This window comes from Heptranchias perlo, chromosome 8, assembly GCF_035084215.1.
Source record: "Heptranchias perlo isolate sHepPer1 chromosome 8, sHepPer1.hap1, whole genome shotgun sequence".
NCBI lineage: Eukaryota > Metazoa > Chordata > Chondrichthyes > Hexanchiformes > Hexanchidae > Heptranchias > Heptranchias perlo.
Window position 1 is genome coordinate 18,699,513 of NC_090332.1, and position 19,226 is coordinate 18,718,738.

General features: G+C 42.4%; 1 protein-coding gene across 1 annotated transcript in view; it reads right to left on the reverse strand.

Annotated features, from left to right (window-relative positions):
* The window catches only part of LOC137324454 (calpain-2 catalytic subunit-like), a 120,531-nt gene extending 101,759 nt beyond the window's left edge, over nucleotides 1–18,772 (reverse strand). The window contains exon 1 of the mRNA XM_067988735.1: nucleotides 18,670–18,772. The gene's annotated coding sequence lies outside the window, so the exon portion shown is untranslated. The remainder of the gene's footprint in view (nucleotides 1–18,669) is intronic.
* Between the last annotated feature and the right edge of the window lie 454 nt (nucleotides 18,773–19,226).

Genomic DNA, 19,226 nt, shown 5'->3' on the forward strand with positions numbered 1-19,226 from the left:
GCAGGAGAAACTTCTTTACACTGTGAGTTCTGAGGTTGTGGAATTCACTTCTAGGGTTAGTGGTTGAAGCAGAAACTATGTCAACATTCAAGATTAGTTTGGGTAAGTGGATGAAGGAAAAGGGGTTGAAGGGATATCGGAACAGGATGAGTAAATGTGATTCGATCTATTTGCTTGTGAGGAGGGTAAATGCCGACACGGGCTGGTTGGGCCGAATGGCCTGTTTCCGTGTTGTAACTTCCATGTATTTCTGTGTGATGTAAATGATTCCTCTAATCTGCTGAAACATTATTTTGTTTATTTTTATTTTGATAATTAACTTACCTTCCACAACATGGAAAAGCATGGGTTAGTGTTTAAGTCGCTCCATATGTTGAGTTCAGCTCCAGTTATCAGCTATACAGTCCCAGGGAACTCCGGGAGAAGGTAAGGCACTCCCCAAAGGGTGGAAGGGAATCACCCTAGTTGACAAAGGCCTAAGAGTAGGTTACCTACCTCTCTCCAACCTTACCCCATTCTCTTGCCCTGCTAGCTAATGCCTTAATTACATCTAGGGGAGGAGAAAATGGGAAAAATACCATATTCAAACAATGTATTTTGTTTTAATAAATGAGCTTTTCTCCCAGGTCAGCTGTCTTTCTTTACATGTATTGTGTCTAATTCCCTGCAGGGTCACAATCCAATAATGCCTTGATAATGGATCTGATGGGTGCCTCTGTCTGCATTTTGGTCTAACAGATTTGTATTGGGGTAATGCAGTTTGAATATTTTGCTTCTATTATCTACAGACTGCAGCCAACTGCCCTCAGACAGTTGTGTTTTGGTACATTAAACCATGTTCCGCCATCAATCTGTGAAAGAAATAATTAACCTTGTCGAAGTTTCTTGTGTTTCCTGTTTAAAGAGTACCTCCAAGAAATATAACAATGAAACCATTTTTCATACACATCATATCCAAACTAATAAATAGATAATGAGTATTTGCTGACTTGATTACAGTTGTTTAGGAAGGGAGGTTCCTATAAAATGGAGCCTAACTTTCGAAAAGCCTGGAAAGGGAAGTCAGTATGCAGATGCACTGCGTCGGAGTTTTAAAAAAATTTATTCTTGGGATGTGGACGACACCGGCAAAGCTGCATTTATTGTCCATCCTTAGTTGCTCTGACTGAGTGGTTTGCTAGACCAGTTCAGAAGGCATTAGGAGTCAACCACGTAGTGCGGGACTGAAGTCACGTGTAGGCCAGACTGGTCAGGGTTGGCAGATTCCTTTCTCTGAAGGACATTAATGAACCAGCTGGATTTTTTACAACAATCCAGCAACTTCATGGTAATTTTTTTTTTCTGGCGCTAATCCACAAGTTACCAACTCAGAGCACATGGAGTGCTGACCGCAAATTCAATTTATTTGACACTGCTGTGCCCAACTGCTTCCACTGTGCTGTGTAAAATTGAAATAGGAGAACTGCCTGTGAGCCACTCTCCTAGTGGCCAGCTCAGACAGGGCTTGGGAGAAGCTAGTCTACAGTGCCGTTGATTTCCCTCTCCCATTCAAGGCCACCCATTCCCCCTCCTCCCCTCTCTCCTCAGCGCTGCTCCTACTTGACTGCTTTTTATGTTCTTGCAAGAATTCCTGCCTATAGCGTGCAGGTGTTGGAATCGCATCCGTTAGCAACAGGGCTCTGGTAAGGGTAGTGTGGTGGGGAAAGGGGATCATTTTTATCAACAAACTCTGGCATGTGGGCAAGGCCCCAAAACAATGATTATCAGCATGAAACATTGATGGTGACAATGAACAGTAAAAGACTCAGCACTGAACCCTAGAGAACTCCACTCATCACCAGGCCCCAGTTTGAACCCTTCCCATTAATACCACTCTCTGATTACACAGTGTCAACTAACACTCAAACCATTTTTATATTTACTTAATAATATCTTGACATCTTTGTGGAATATTATCAAAACCTTTCTGGAAATCCAAGTAAACAATACCCACTGGATTACCTTCTTCCACCATTTCAGTCACTTCCTCAAAAAATTCCATCAGGTTAGTGAGATATGACCTGTATCTGCTAAGGCCAAGTTGGGTATCCTCAATAACCGGGTACTCTCCATAATTGTATTTCACTTATAGTATTTTATATAAAGTCTTTACTTATATCTTCCCTACAACTGAAGGCCAATGGGGCAGATAATGTGTTGCTTGGCATCTAGGGTTGCCAACCCTCCAGGATTGTCCTGGAGTTTCCAGGAATTGAAGACTGATCTCCATGGCACTGCTGAGAGCAAACCAGGAGAAAAATCACACGGCCAATAAAAAATGTGTTTTAAAAAAATTTCTTTGAACATTTTTGTCTATTATTTATAAAATATGGGAATAAAGGGATATGGGAACAGAGCAGATACATGGATTAGGGCTAATGCTCACGTGAAGGATAAACACCAATGGACTGATTGGGCTGAAAGGCTTGTCTCTGTGTTGTAGATTTCATGCAATTCTATGTGAAAAAGAGTCCCATGAAATTCTGTTAAAATGTTAAAATTTGTTGTTGCTAAGCTTCTCAGATCACAGGAGTTTCTCTAAGTGGAATCTCTTGTCCTAACTTGAAAAGCACTTTTGGAACCGAACAGCAACCAGCTGCATTTCTGGCCTTTCACTGTAAACTTCTTAGTGTAACTGAGGAAAGCTACAAATGAAGGAGGTACGATATGTTTTAGCATCTGGCATTTGGTGAAGATCAGTATTCTGTGGGGTATCCAACTCCTTGGTTTCAATGGTTTTAGAAAAATGAGAGTGCAGTTTAATATCTGATCAGATATGAAGAATATGGGAACAATTAACTATAACCGCTTTCAATTAGACATTTCCAGCCGTACTAGTACAGAGCTTCCAAGCTGAGGAAAATTTTATGAGGGTGAAGACTCAGCCAAGCAATGAAAGCATGAGGTGTAACCAAATCAGCTGGAGATTTGGGGATCACTTTGGACTCTAGTACTTTGGGGGTCTTGATGACCTCATATGAAATCCAAAGCATTTCTGGGATTCTGAGATACATTGCTGCCTTTTCTCTCCTTTTAGTAAAGCATTATTTGTGACCTTCACACTTGAAAGCCACCCTGTTCCTACCTTCCATACCCTTTCTCACATGTTGATTGTTGAACCAACCCTCCATCTCTCACCTTTGTACTGTTGTGATGACTGTTGGGTTTGTGGTATGTCTGCTCTGTCAATCTCACTAGAATGCTGTTCTTAATTGTTGAATCATAGAATCATAGAAGTTTACAACATGGAAACAGGCCCTTTGGCCCAACATGTCCATGTCGCCCAGTTTATACCACTAAGCTAGTCCCAATTGCCTGCACTTGGCCCATATCCCTCTATACCCATCTTACCCATGTAACTGTCCAAATGCTTTTTAAAAGACAAAATTGTACCCGCCTCTACTACTGCCTCTGGCAGCTCGTTCCAGACACTCACCACCCTTTGAGTGAAAAAATTGCCCCTCTGGACCCTTTTGTATCTCTCCCCTCTCACCTTAAATCTATGTCCCCTCGTTATAGACTCCCCTACCTTTGGGAAAAGATTTTGACTGTCTACCTTATCTATGCCCCTCATTATTTTATAGACTTCTATAAGATCACCCCTAAACCTCCTACTCTCCAGGGAAAAAAGTCTCAGTCTATCCAACCTCTCCCTATAAGTCAAACCATCAAGTCCCGGTAGCATCCTAGTAAATCTTAATGGTTGATTTGGTAACTGGAGAATGGGAAATGCTAAACCACATGCCTTGTGTACAAAGGCAGTGATTTGTATTCTTATTCTTATTCTCCCACTGAAGGAACAGAAGATTGGTACACAGGGGGCAGAAACCAGGCAGGTGGGTAGTTAAAATCACCCAGGTTACTTACCTGCCGGAAAGCCGCCAAGAAATAACTGTTCCAAATTTTAATTGGCTCTACAGAGCAGGCAGCAAGGACACCCGCCCAAGACTGGCAGTCTTTCTTCACCTATACAGGTCGGATGCAATTTTAACTGGTGGACTGAGCAGGGAAGCTGCTGTAGATTTCCCGCCATGTGAAGATCAAGGGGGGAGGGAGCTGGTGTCAGAAGAGGCCCAAGCACGTAAGTTTCTTTACTATCCCTGTGGGTCCAGAAACGAGCAGGTGTATTGCGCCGGGCCCTATAAGGAAAGCTTACGCATCCCCTGCCGTGGACTGCTCCTACTTTTCGAAAGCGCGACCCCTGTGAGACAGCCCCTGAAGCCAACCCCACCACCTACCTAGTGTCAGCAGGTAGCCCGCGGGCTGCACGGTTTTCTACCGCCACTCGCTGACTTCCCGCCCAGAACAGCTGGGAAATCTCTCGGCGGGATTTCAGTGAGGTCCGGGAGTTAAAATAGCTCAGGCCTCAATTCTTGGGCAGTGGGCGGGTTTCCAATTCACCTCACCACCCATCTGCCCAAAACCTGCCCACAGTTAAAATCGGGGCCATAGTCTTCATTTTGTCTGGTGGATACAAACTGCACTGGTCAAAGAGATAAATGTCCTTGTATTAAAACAAATGCGAGTAGCATTTAACAGCATGAAGAAATAGATTGTTCAGAAATTGGCAGGGCATTCTCAAAATCTGCTGTTCATCGGTGTCGATAACATTGTTGACACACTGCCTTATTTTAAAATAAAGTCCAAACATTAAGTGCAATGTGTGCTCATGATGAAGAAAGTCTCCAAACTGAATAGTGATAAACTGCACAGCCAAACTATCTGAAACAAGAGCTGCGAGGCTGATCTTTAGGGCACGATTTTAAAAGGGAAAAACGGGTGGGTTGGGGGACAATCTAACTCGCTGTTTTTGGGAGTGGGCAGACATCCCGGCTGGAACCTACACATTTTTGAATGAGACTCAGGCAAATCTGTGTGTGTGTGAACAGCAATCACCAGGAAGTCCCGCCCCCCACTTAAATCCGGCGGGCTAATAATTAAAAGGAGGAAATGTACCTCGTTGAGGTACTTTTTTTTTGTGTATTGTGTCTCACGGCTTCCCATTCATACCTGGTAAAACCAGGCGGGAAAGGCCGAATCTGTGAAAAATAAACTAAATAAATTAAATAAAATTACATTTCCCATTGTAAACAAAATTAAATAAACATACCTTAAAAACAATGTTGCCTGGACCTCCCCCCACTCTGATCCCAATATCCGATGTCTGCCCTCTGATCCCAATGTCCGATGTCTCCACTCTAATCTTTGTTCCTCCCCCCCGCCCATCTCTATCCTAACTGCCGATGAGGTCTCTCTCTCTCTTTCTTCCTCCCCACCCTTTGGATGAGCAGCTCCTGTCAATCAGGCTGGCTGCCGAACGCAAAACCCGGAAGAGGCTTTGATTGGCCCCATTAGGGTTGCGATTGCACAATCCGCTTACTTCCCCACCGGGGTTGGCGCCCGAAAATCACCCCCCGCCCCCCCGGACTCTTCCCACCGGCATATTAAAATTGTGCCCTTAGCGTCAGAGAACTGCAATGTGAGGAAGACCTAGAAAAACTCGACTTCAGCTTGAATGGAGGCAACTGAGAGTGAACCTTATAGAGTTTGTAAAAGATATTAAATTGTATAGAAAAGACAAATCCAGAGCGTTCCTTCAAGGTATAACACGGGAACAGGACAAGGGGACGTAGCTTCAAACTGGTGAAAGGTAAATTTAGGACCGATTGTTAGGACATACTTCAAGCGGAGTAGTTTACCCTTGAAATGGGTTTCTGGGTCCAGGAATGGAGGCCATTTAAGGGTCAGTAAGATGCTATAATGGGGCAATGTCACGTTTTCTCGATGAATGAAATAAGATGGGCCAAAAAGCTCACTTTCATCCATAGTTATCTTGTAATTAACTTCTCTGTCAGGGAGTTGTTAGACACTGCAATCTAGTTAAATTGTTTTGGACATTTCCCAACCCCTCCCTTGCACAATTTTTAAAACTCTTACACAGGAACAGGAGGAGGCCATTCAGCCCTTCGAGCCTTTACACAGGAACAGGAGGAGGCCATTCAGCCCTTCGAGCCTTTACGCAGGAACAGGAGGAGGCCATTCAGCCCTTCAAGCCTTTATACAGGAACAGGAGGAGGCCATTCAGCCCTTCAAGCCTTTATACAGGAACAGGAGGAGGCCATTCAGCCCCTCTAGCCTGTTACACAGGAACAAGAGGAGGCTATTCAGCCGTTTGAGCCTGTTACACTTCAGAAGCACACTTCAGGAGGACATAGACAGACTGGTAAAATGGGCAGACATATGGCAGATGCAATTTAATTCGGATAAGTGTGAAATGATGCACTTTGGGAGGAACAACATGGAGAGACAGTATTTTCTAACTTGTACCATTTTGGGGTGGGGGGGAAGAGCAGAGGGAATTGGTGGTACACATTCACAAAACTTTGAAGGCGGCAGGGCAAGTTGATAAGGCGGTTAAGAAAACGTATGGGATACTTGGCTTTGTAAATAAGGACATTGACTACAAAAAGGAGGAAGTCATGCTAAACCTTTACAAATCACTGGTTAGGCCTCAGCTGGAGTATTGTGTCCAATTCTGGGCACCACAATTTAGGAAGGATGTCAAGGCCTTGGAGAAGGTACAGAGGAGGTTCATCAGGATGCCAGGGATGAGGGACTTTAGTTATCAGAAAGATTGGAAAGCTGGGATTGTTCTCCTTAGAGCAGAGAAAATTAAGGGGAGGCCAAATAGAGGTATTCAAAATTATGAGGTGTTTTGATAGAGCAGGTAGGGAGAAACTGTTTCCTCTGTCAAGTAGGGTGGTAACCAAAGGTCATAGGCTTAAAATAATTGGCAAACAGACTACAGGGGAAATATGGGGAAGATTTTTCACACAGTCATTAACCCCCTTCCAATCCCGACACAGTTAAGATCTGGAACACACTACCTGAAAGGGTGGTGGAATCAGATTCCATAGGAACGTTCAAAAGGTAACTGGACACGTACAAGAAGAGGACTAAAGCTGGGTTGTGGGACTAAATACGACAGCTCTTTCAAAGAGCCGGCACAGGCACAATGGGCCAAATGGCCTCCTTCTGTGCTGTAAGATTCGATGATTCTATGACCCTCCTAAAAGTAGAAATTTGCAGGGCTATGGGGAAAGAGCAGGGGAGTGGGACTAATTGGATAGCTCTTCCAAAGCGCCGGCACAGACATGATGGGCTGAATGGCCTCTACTGTCAATGTCCACTTGAATAAGCCTCAATTTATCAGGAAATTGCAGGCGTGGTCCCCACGATTTACCAATAAATGGTCCTCCTGGGCAAGGCTATGTACTGGGAGTGCACGTTCATAAAATGTACCCTATATGTTCAAGTCCTGGTGTGAGGCTCAAACCCACAATCTTCTGATCTAAAAACAAGTGTGATGTTAACAAGCGAAGCTGACACCAGTGAATGTCAATGGCCAAGCTTTACACACCATTTCTCCTGCATGCAGAACTCTCTCCTGGTTAATATCATCATTTTGAAGCCTTGCTCGTGTAGGCAGAAGTATAAATGCAGAAGTAATTGTAACTTCCCAAATTAGGATTGCTGTTGTGTTCATTAACCATGGATCAGGTTAGAGGGCGATCAGGTTGGGAGGGTAGTGGCGGTTGGGCGGCGGGTAGCAGTGATCGGGAAGGGTGGGTAACAGTCGGCGGTGATCGGAGATGGCAGAGGCCAGGATCAGGGAGGGCAACGGCCAGGATCGGAAGGGGGTTAATGACGGCAATCGATGCGGGGGAGGGGGGGGTGGTTAGCGGCAGCGATCGGGGGGAGCCTCTGTCGCGATGGTGGGGGGAGCGATGCCTGACAGTGGCCCGCGTGGTTTTAATGTGGCACTCCTGCTCCTCCCGGCTGCATATTCAGGTAAGTATATTTTATACACTTACCTTGTTGGTTGCGGCCTGCAGCGGCCTGTTTAAAGGACCGTCTGTTAGGCCGCATGTGGACCTGGTTTTCCTGAATGCAGCCAGTCTGGCGCCGGATGAATTCAGGGCAACCCAATATTGCAGAGGGGGCTTCAAACAGGCATTAGGCCCCATATTTGAATATGCAAAGGGACTAATGCCTGTTTCAGGCGTGGGCCCTGGTTAACGATTGTTTTGCCAATACTAATATGGTGGGTGAGCACTTCCGGCTCGTAATGAGCGCGCGCTTCCTTCCCGCCAATTTTGGAGGCTTAGGATGCTGTTTAGTGCCCAAAATGGCATCCAAATGGCGGTCGAATCTCTGGGGCCCTACTTTTGAGAGAATTCATAGCTGTAATTGGGTTTTCTACCAAATATACTCCCTCTAGTGGTCGTGCGGTGAGATTACAAGGGAAACGTTTTACTTTGCACTGCCTTCACTATAGGTCAGAAGTTATTGTCATCAATGTTATTGTACTCAAATGTTTGTACCAAATTCCTCTGCATGCTATTTAACTCAATTTATTTTAAATGGCTTAATGCCTCCAATAAAATAGCAGAGAGGAATTTGACATGAAAGTTGTTAAGGGCTCATATTGCTGACAATATTTTCTATCCACACGTGTTAGACATTTAACTTATATTTTACTATTCCTGTGATATTACAGCTCCACATGATATGTACCTAGCTTTAACTCATGTTATCAGAAATGACTGATTATCTTTGAGCCAGCTCATATTGCGAGCGTCCTGACTTTAGCATGAAAACTTTGCAGCAGAGCTTGGAGTTGCAGTTCAATTTTTTTTAAACTTTGTAAAGCAATTTAAAATTAATTTAAACTTTATATGTGGCCCCTGTATGTACCTATTGTAGGAATGCTACAATTGGCCTCAGTATTTCTGGGTTAGAGAGGGAAAAAACAGCCAGATTATATGGCCTATGAAGACAAAAAGCTTGGGGACACCCCTAGCTTCTGATCATCAACTAACACTGTAGATAAAAAGAACATTTTGAATTTATATATGAAGTAAAAACTCACTGAAAGTGTTGGAAATCCATTAATATCAATTAACATCTGAAGTAAAAACAAAAATGCTAATCTATCATTTCTTTGAGATGTTAATTGACCAACTGTGGATTTCAAACACTTCCTGTTTTTATTTAAAAACATTTTTTCTGTTGGTTTTCCACCAATTGTATTCCCTCCCCCTTCTCTTGGTAATGTTCACTCCTCGCTGCGGAGCAGTTCTACTGTGAAAGTTGCCCTCTGGCATCTCATCCAAGTGGCCCTTAATCATATGTGAACCTTGACATTGAGTATTAGCAGGTATTCAACTTCTGGGGCATCACAGCCAACCCTGATACCATCCTTACCTGATGTCCATACATGTGCACTTGCAGTAGGGTTTGCTGGATAGCAGTTAGCATCAGAAACCTTGGCTGGTTTTCCCCTCCCTAAACCAGGGAAGCTGAAGGCAGTTGTAGCATTCCTACCATCGCCCCTGAGGTCAGCTCTCACTACAGGTTGGGGGCCGATCATGGGATCGTCTTGCTCTTTACAACTCAGCCACTTTCCATTGCTATTATCATGTCAACATCTGTGTGCTTTATATTTTATCCAGATAATTAGAATTTATGGTTTTAATTGCCTTGCCAGAATTTGTAATCCAACTTTTCCCCATTATATAAATAACAAAAATCATAATGTTCTTTCAAAGCAATACTTAAGTGATTCTATAAAATGATCAAGGCTGCAAAAGAAAGAAAATGATATCCACTATAACATTACTCTGACAGTAAAGTAAAGGCATCCAAGGGAAAAATAAACCCACAAATAAACAAAGCACAAACATAAGGAGACAGCTTACTGACAGATCCATACGGATACCCCTGCATGTGGATGGATATCAGGTGACACCAAAGTCAGACTCAACTATGATGACTTTCATAGTTGAATAGACTGCAAACACTCACCGTCGAGACTCACACACAAGGTATCAAAGAGTTGATGATGCCTAAAGAGCTGTACCCCAGCAAGAGCCCACATCGTCAGGAGAGGAGGGAGAATTTATTTGTTTCAGCACTGCTAAATTTATGCAACAATAGTCAATGTGTCCTTGCAAAATGAATAAACTGTACTCTCTTACTTGACACATCTATGAAGGACATTGCTATTCAACAAAAGGAGAATGTGGATAATACAGTTTGACTTTGGAGACTGATGTACACCATCTCAGACCTTGAATAATAAACAAGGAACTGTGTAAATGTGTCCAAAGTATTAGCAGAATTTAGTAATTGAATACTGCAAATGTTATAGTAATTTAAATACTACATTGATTTTTCTTTAAACACAATGTATGGGAGGGGGCACATTTTGTGCTCCTGAAGGTGAAAGCAGCCAGTGTTTGGTGTGGAACTTTTCTTCAATTTTGTCATCCAGTGCCAGCATCAAGCACTGTACAGTGTAGGAACAGCACAGCCAGCTATAGAGCAAAGCTCTCCCTATTGCACTGGTGTGATTTTTTAATTTCTCATTTCAGCCATCTTTTTGTCCTCTTTGGATGAGAATGTTAATTAATGCCATTTTTTTTTGTTGTGGAAGTATACAAACACATTTCATGAAGGATCTTTACTGTTAGCAGAGAGAGACAACTTCATCCCATCATTCTGGGCTGGAATTGAATCCAGGTTTACCAACACACGTGCCCACTCAATGGCCCTGATATTTACGGGGAGGCAGGGATGGAGTGGGGGAGTGCGGTTGCAGTAGGGAAACTCGGAAATCCCGGGAACGCGGAGGTCCTGCTGAATTTAACAGCATTATTATTTTTTAATTCCCTTTCCCGCCCAACAGCTGGCCAGATTGACAGGCTGGCTGGCTGCCAGGCGGGAAAGCGAGCGGTAGAAAGCCTGATCCTGGGACCGTTGGGGACGGTCCCCTCTGGCTTTTGGGAAAGACGGTGTGGGGGGGGGGGGGGCGGGGGCGCTCTGATCCCAGGAATCAATCTAGTGAACCTTTGTTGCATCGCCTCCAAGGCAAGTATATCCTTCCTTAGGTAAGGATTCCAAAACTGTACACAGTACTCCAGGTGTGGTCTCACCAAAGCCCTGTACAACTGCAGCAAGACTTACTCTTGTACTCCAACCCCCTTGCAATAAAGGCCCACATACAATCTGCCTTCCTAATTGCTTGCTGTACCTTTCTGCATTTCATGTACAAGGATGCCCAAATTCCTCTGAACACCAACATTTAATAGTTTCTCACCATTTAAAAAATATTCTGTTTTTTTATTCTTCCTACCAAAGTGAATAACCTCACATTTCCTCACATTATACTCCATCTGCCACCTTCTTGCCCACTCACTTAACCCATCTATATCCCTTTGCAGACTCTTTGTGTCCTCCACACAGCTTGCTTTCCCACCTACTTTTATATCGTCAGCAAACGTGGGTAAATTACACTCGGTCCCTTCATCTAAGTCATTAATATAGATTGTAAATAGCTGAGGCCCAAGCACTGATCCTTGCGGCACCCCACTAGTTACAGTCTGCCAACCTGAAAATTTATTCGTTACCTGTTTATTCCTACTCTCTGTTTTCTGTCCGTTAACCAATCCTCTATACATGCTAAAAATTGCCTCCAATCCCATGAGCCCTTATCTTGTGAAACAACCTTTTCTGTCGCACCTTATCGAATGCCTTTTGAAAATCCAAATATACTACATCCACTGGTTCCCCTTTATCTAACCTGCTAGTTACATCCTCAAAAAATTCCAGTAGATTTGTCAAACACGATTTCCCTTTCATAAAACCATGTTTACTCTGCCTAATCATATTATGATTTTCTAAGTGCCCTGTTACCATGTCCTTAATAATAGATTCCAGTATTTTCCCAGGTGGGGGTGTCGGCTGGAATCTCTCTCAGTGGGGGGTGGGGGAGCTTTCTCAGCAGATGGAGGTGAGCTCGGGCAGTTCCCATTGGGATGGGCAGATGAGAACCGGCAACAATATCTCAAGATGTTGAGTGGCGACTTTGGGAGGTCGGGGTCACGACAATGCAGGGCGCCAGCACCAACTCTGTCCTGACTCAGGAGTGACTATCAGTTTGCACAGGGGCTTTTAGGCAGGCATTATCAGTGCACCTAAAACATAGTTTGGTGGTAGAGAGAGGGTGAGCTTCTACTTTGAAATAACTAATTTAATTTACAATACAATCGTTCCAATTCATGACAGACTTACAAAATGTAAGAAATTTTGGCAATACCGAAATCATTTTGCTAGACTGGGAACTGGTGTTTTTTGTATGTACAGACTACTCCTATACACAGTGGCAGCTACTACTTTTTTGAAAGTAACGTTACATGAGGTGACTTTAAACATTGTAAAAGCCTATCAGAGAACCATCTACATATGGAGGAGGTATTGCTGGTAAATGTGGACACTTTTAAAATGAAGAGAGTTCTGAGGAGAGGTTGACACAGGAATTTTCCGTGTATTTTGAAATGGAATGTATTGATCCATTGAGCGATGCTAATATTTATAGATACACCGTGTTACAGAAGTGTGTATTAGATAATGGCTGGGAATTTCCTCGGTGGGTTTTCCTGCTCGGCTGCTGTACCTTTGGCTGGAAGTACCGCTGGAACCATGCAAAAACAGCCTCAACGGCATTTGTGTCTATTTTCTGGGGTATCCACAGCATTTCCACCAAAGTTATGGTGGCTGAGCAGGACAACCCTCGAGGTGATTCCTGACGAATATGTGCAGGAATGTTATACCTTTGTAACATAGTATCTAAAAGATCTACAGCGATAATACTTCTGTACATAGATTATATAATATACACAGAATGAAATGCTTCTGTAACACAGAGTATATAATATAATATGGGGGGAGATTTCCTCTGTTCACTATTTGAGGTGAAATTGCAAACTTGTATATAATTAACATATTTATGGTTTCATTACACACAAGTAGCGGGAATATCGCCCCCAGGTATGTTGTAACTTTGTCCAAAAATGTTTTTTGGTTAATGTTTTTCAGTAAAACTGTCATTTTTTTATTACCCGGCTGTATTATAAAGCTGGTCGAGCATCTAGTTTTAGTTGTCATTCGCTAAGAATCTGCATGGAAAACTTGGTGATGTACTAAGGGCAGTAACAAACTCCGTAAGAGAAAACTTCAACAGGAAAGTTCTGTAAAGATCAGAACTAAACCACACATATAAAGGAATTAAACAGTGTTGGCAAATGCAGTCAAGGCTACACCACACTCAAGGGGATCAGATGACTGTAAACCGCTCAACCTTCAACCTTGAGGTGCCCTATAACACCATCTGAGCTCTGGAATACCACTAAATTCTTATTACTCACTCCCAGCCAATGTAAACTTTCCATAAAATTTGTGATACCCAGTTACTTCCCAGTAATCTGTTAATTAGAAGACATTTAACATTTATAATACCAATCATGTGATGACACATTTATTACCCTTTCACCTATTGAATTCAATGTTCCCAAGCAAACAAAAGGAATTTTTAAAGAAACCAATGGTACTTAAAATGTAAACATACACTATCTGTTTAAAAAATATTATTTTGCGTATCAGTTTAAGTAGTAATTTAATCTGCTGACATCCATAAAGTGGTTAAGCTGTTCTCTTGTGGTAAATTATCTCATCAGAAGCACTCTGTTGAATCACTGCCCTGTAACTCTCTGCCACCCATTCACAGTAAACATGCCACTTTATACCTCTTTATGATGAAGGAGAGTCTGTGGCAATGTTGTTTCATTAACTTTTTGTTGACAGCCACAATCCCAAACATTGTCTTACTTGAGAATCAGACTTATGAATGCATCAACATAATCCATAGTAGTGACAGGATGCAGCCGGTGTCAAAGATTCCCCAATTTCAATCATGCCAGCATGATAATTGCTGACTACTTCAAATGGGAAAGGAAACAAAGAGAAACTATGGCCCTGGAAATTATGCAAAGCAAATATTAGTGTCTGAATGCTAAACACAATTATACAAAGTTCTTTAGCATGCTGTTTTATGGAGGCAATAACCCATTTTTTTAATAATCATAAGGTTGAACTTTTTGTTTTCTTTCCGAGTCCACCATTTTAGTTCCCCAAATTTTCATCAAACTTTCTCCTTCTGCTCTGTCACTACTCGAAGTTTTAGGAGGCTTGCTCCTATTGGAAGGAATTACCATCAAATGAGCTTCAATAGCAGGGCTACCTGATCATGACAGTTCCTTATCTTTGCTTTTTCTTCTCAGTTGACATCATAAACAACATGAAAGTTCAACCTAAATATTTACAATTTACCACAGTCTCTGGGACACCATCTCTAAGTGCTATATTGACTATTTCATCTGCAATATATGTGTAATCTTCTCAAATCTAGATTCTGTCCATTTCTATCTCCAGTCTTCTTAATCCTGTCTTCAGTTTCTCACTGAAACCCAAGTTTACTCCTTCCAATTTCCCTCTTAAACTTTTTATTCCAACTTCCAATCAAAACAATATCCCGGTAGTTAAACACATTTTGACAACTTGCCTACTTTCATTAGCTTCTTTAGTCAATGAACTTAAATTTCCTGGGACTAAAAATATATATTTATTACACATCATTAAATTCATTTCCTGTCTCAGTTGTTTTCCTAACACCGATAGCTCTATAGAACGTTTCAACTTTTTATAAAAGGAAAATCAAATCTAACAATTTCAATTTCTCCTCTTCTGAAAGCAACATTCTTGGCGGCTTCGGTATTTACAATTAATAATGGCTCATCTACTGGTTAGGACAGCACTAATGCAAATTCCTTTGCTATTTTAACTGACCTCAAGCAACTTGTCAGTTGGCCTTCCTGATCAGTATTCCTGATTGTTGCAGCAATTCAGCTGATCTCCTTGATGTTTTCCTCATCTCCAGTTCTAACTCTTACACTCCACTGATTAAATTTTATGGGTTAACACCACTGACATGGAAGCTCATTCAACAGGAAGGCAGATTGGACAATCGGGCATACAGGTCAGTGCGCCTGATGTACAGCCCTCTACATTTTCTGATCAGAAAATCTGCTGGGCTATGAATCAGGCAATGCTAACATCTGTGTCTCAATGTCCAACCTGCCTTCCTATTAAATGAGAATCTGCACTGGGAGCCCTAACTTGTAAACTTTACCCCTATCTGGGCTTTTCTGACTACTATCTCATACCTATCTCTTACAGAATAGTCTGCAACAAATCACACTCTATAAATCAACTCCACATTGTTTGACACCATAGGGTAAATTTGTTTGTGGCAGCTGTCCTGGTGGAGAGCCTTACTCAACAGGAAAATGGATTGAAGAATCAGGTGTGGATCAGACATGCTGACCTCTGTGCCCAATTTCACAGAGCGTGGTGTGGATCAGACCTGCTGACCTCTGCACCTTTCCTCATCATAGGAAATCTGTTCATCTTATCCCTAAGGACCATGATTTCTCTTACCCTACCACCATATTGCCATCACATTGGTACTTTTCAAAGTTATGGAAGCTGCTGTTAGCTCTCAAATTATCCATCACATTGAAAGTTCTGTCCTAATCCATGGGGGTAAGATTAACCTTACATGCCTGGTGGGAAACTGACGAGATCAGATCGGCTGCCTGTTTTACAGGCAGCCCGGTTTTATTTTTCATCAAAGTCAATGATTGCTAGTATGGATTTCTACATTGCCATTGGCCTGGCATCCAGGAAATGAAATAATGCTGATTTTTTTTTAGGCCAGCTGACTCAGCTCCTTACTTAATGGGAATCAGTGACTCCCAATCCAACTTAGACGCACTTCAGTCTTTAAATCATAGACTCATAGAATGGTTACAACACGGAAGGAGGCCATTCGGCCTGTCGAGTCCATGCCAGCTCTCTGCAAGAGCAATCCAGCTAGTTCCACTCCCCGGCCCTATCCCTGTAGCCCTGCAAATTTTTTCCCTTCAGGACTTATCCAATTCCCTATTGAAAGCCATGATTGAATCTGCCTCCACCATCCCCTCAGGCAGTGGATTCCAGATCACAACCACTTGCATTGCCTTAAATCTATGTCCGCCAGTGGGAACAGTTTCTCAATCTACTCTGTCTAGACCCTTCAATATTTTTGAACACCTCTATCAAATCTCCTCTCATCCTTCTCTGCTCTAACAACCCCAGCTTCTCCAGTCTATCCACGTAACTGAAGTCCCTCATCCCTGGTACCATTCTAGTAAATCTAGTCTGCACCCTCTCAAAGGCCTTCACATCTTCCTAAAGTGCGGTGCCCAGAACTGGACACAATACCCCAATTGTGGTCGAACCAATATTTTATAAAGGTTCATCATGACTTCCTTGCTTTTGTACTCTATGCCTCTATTTATAAAGCTCAGGATCCCATATGCTTTCTTAACCGCTTTCTCAACCTGCCCTGCCACCTTTAACGATTTGTGCACATATACCCCCAGATCTCTCGTTCCTGTACCCCTTTTAGAATTGTACCCTTTAGTTTATATTGCCTCTCTTCGTTCTTTCTACTGAATGTATCACTTCACACTTTTTGCGTTGAATTTCATCTGTCATGTGTCCGCCCATTCCACCAGCCTGTCTATATCCTCTTGAAGTCTATACCCATCCTCCTCACTGTTCACTGCCCTTTCAAGTTTTATGTCAACCGCAAATTTTGAAATTGTGCCCTGTACACCCAAGTCCAAGTCATTAATATATATCAAAAAAAGCAATGGTCCTAGTACCGACCCCTGGGGAACACCACTGTATACCTCCCTTCAGTCCAATAAACAACTGTTCACCACTACTCTCTGTTTCCTATTACTTGGCCAATTTCGTATCCAGGCTGCCACTGCCCCCTTTATTCCATGGGCTTCAACTTTGATGACAAGCCTATTATGCAGCATTTTATAAAATGCCTTTTGGAAGTCCATATACACCACATCAACCGCATTGCCCTCATCGATCCTCTCTGTTACTTCATCAAAAAACTCAATCTAGTTGGTTAAACATGATTTGCTTTTAACAAATCCATGCTGGCTTTCTTTAATTAATCAATTTTTAAAAAATTCGTTCATGGGATGTGGGTGTCGCTGGCAAGGCCAGCATTTATTGCCCATCCCTAATTGCCCTTGAGAAGGTAGTGGTGAGCCGCCTTCTTGAATCACTGCAATCCGTGTGGCGAAGGTTCTCCCACAGTGCTGTTAGGTAGGGAGTTCCAGGATTTTGACCCAGTGACGATTTGTCCAAGTGACTCTTAATTTTGTCCCGGATTATCGTTTCTAAAAGTTTTCCCACTATCGAGGTTAAACTGTTTGGCCTGTAGTTGCTGGGTTTATCCTTACACCCTCTTTTGAACAAAGGTATAACATTTGCAATTCTCCAGTCCTCTGGCACCATCCCTGCATCTAAGGATGTTTGGAAGATTATGGCCAGTACCTCCACAATTTCCACCCTTACTTCCCTCAGCAACCTAGAATGCATCCCATCCGGACCAGGTGACTTATCTACTTCAGGTTCAGCTAGCTTTTCTAGTACCTCCTCTTTATCAATTTTTAGCCCATCCAGTATCTCAACTACCTCTTCACTTATTGTGACTTTTGTAAACAATTTTACAACACCAAGTTATAGTCCAGCAATTTTATTTTAAATTCACAAGCTTTCGGAGGCTTCCTCCTTCCTCAGGTGAATGTTGTGGAAATATTGTGACTTTGGCAGCATCTTCTTCCTTGGTAAAGATAAATGCAAAGTACTCATTTAGTACCTCAGCCATGCCCTCTGCCTCCATGCGTAGATCTCCTTTTTGGTCCCAAATCGGTCCCACCCCTCCTATTACTACCCATTTACTGTTTACATGCCTATGGAGGACTTTTGGATTCCCTTTTATGTTGGTCGCCAGTCTATTCTCATACTCTCTTTGCCCCTCTTACTTCCTTTCTCGCTTCGACTCTGAACTTTCTATATTCAGCCTGGTTCTTACTTGTATTATCAACCTGACATCTGTCAGATGCCCCTTTTTTCTACTTCATCTTACTCTCTATCTCTTTTGTCATCCAGGGAGCTCTGGTTTTATTTTCCGTACCTTTCTCCCTCGTGGGAATGTATCTACGCTGTACTCAGATCATCTCCTCTTTAAAGGCAACCCATTGTCCAATTACAGTTTTGCCTTCCAATCTTTGATTCCAATTTACCCAGGCCAGATCCGGTCTCATCCCATTGAAACTGGCCATCCTCCAATTGAGTATTTTTACTTTAGAGTGGTCCTTGTCCTTTTCCATAGCTAATCTAAATCTTATGATACTATGATCAATGTTCCCTAAATGATCCCCCACTGACACTTGGCCCACCTCATCTCCCTGAACTAGATCCAAATGTGGGACCTATAAATTGTGAAATATGCCCCTGTGCAGTTTACTTTGACCAATTATAATGTTAATATATGAAAGGCCTAGCTCAACATTAAACTGTGGAGAGGGGAAAGTAGATTTAACACTTCAGGTCTTATGACCCTTTGTCAGAATCACGGGTTCTGATGAACATTCATAAGATTTGAAATTTTAATCCTACCTTCCTCTTTCCACAAATGCTGCCTGACCTGCTGAGTGTGTTCAACATTTTCTGTTTTTATTTCAGATTTCCAACATCCACGGTATTTTGCTTTTGTACTGTTCTTTAATTCACGGCCACTTCTCTTCCAAGAATGCCCACCTTGAAGAAGTTCTGCTCTTCTTTTTGACATGATTTTCATTTTTCTCTTTTACCCTGTTGACCTTCATTGCTATCTGTTTCCCCTCTTGTGTTTGATAATGTGTTCGCTAAAATTCACTTTTCCAGCCACATCTCTTTTCTCAGCAACTGTCATCGGCTCTGACTCACTCCCCGTGGCTTAAATTCCACCCTCCCTGTTATGGATCCATTTATGAGTGCTTCTGACAAAGGGTCATAAGACCTGAAACGTTAACCCTACTTTCCTCTCTACAGATGCTGCCTGACTGAGTATTTTCAACATTTTCTGTTTCAGATTCCTAGCATCTGCAGTATTTTGCTTTTTGTTCAACATTAAGCTATTATAAACAATATAAGTCCAGTACAAAACTGATGTAAGCAATGCAGCATCTAATCAGATTGTAGAAATGGTTGTAGATGGCAGTGGAAGAAAAAGATTTTGAATCAATTATTGATATCTGTCCAGAATTATAGGCTGGTTTAAAATCAGTTCACGTTATTTGTTCAGCCATGCTGGTAGGAGGGAAAATGATCTCATC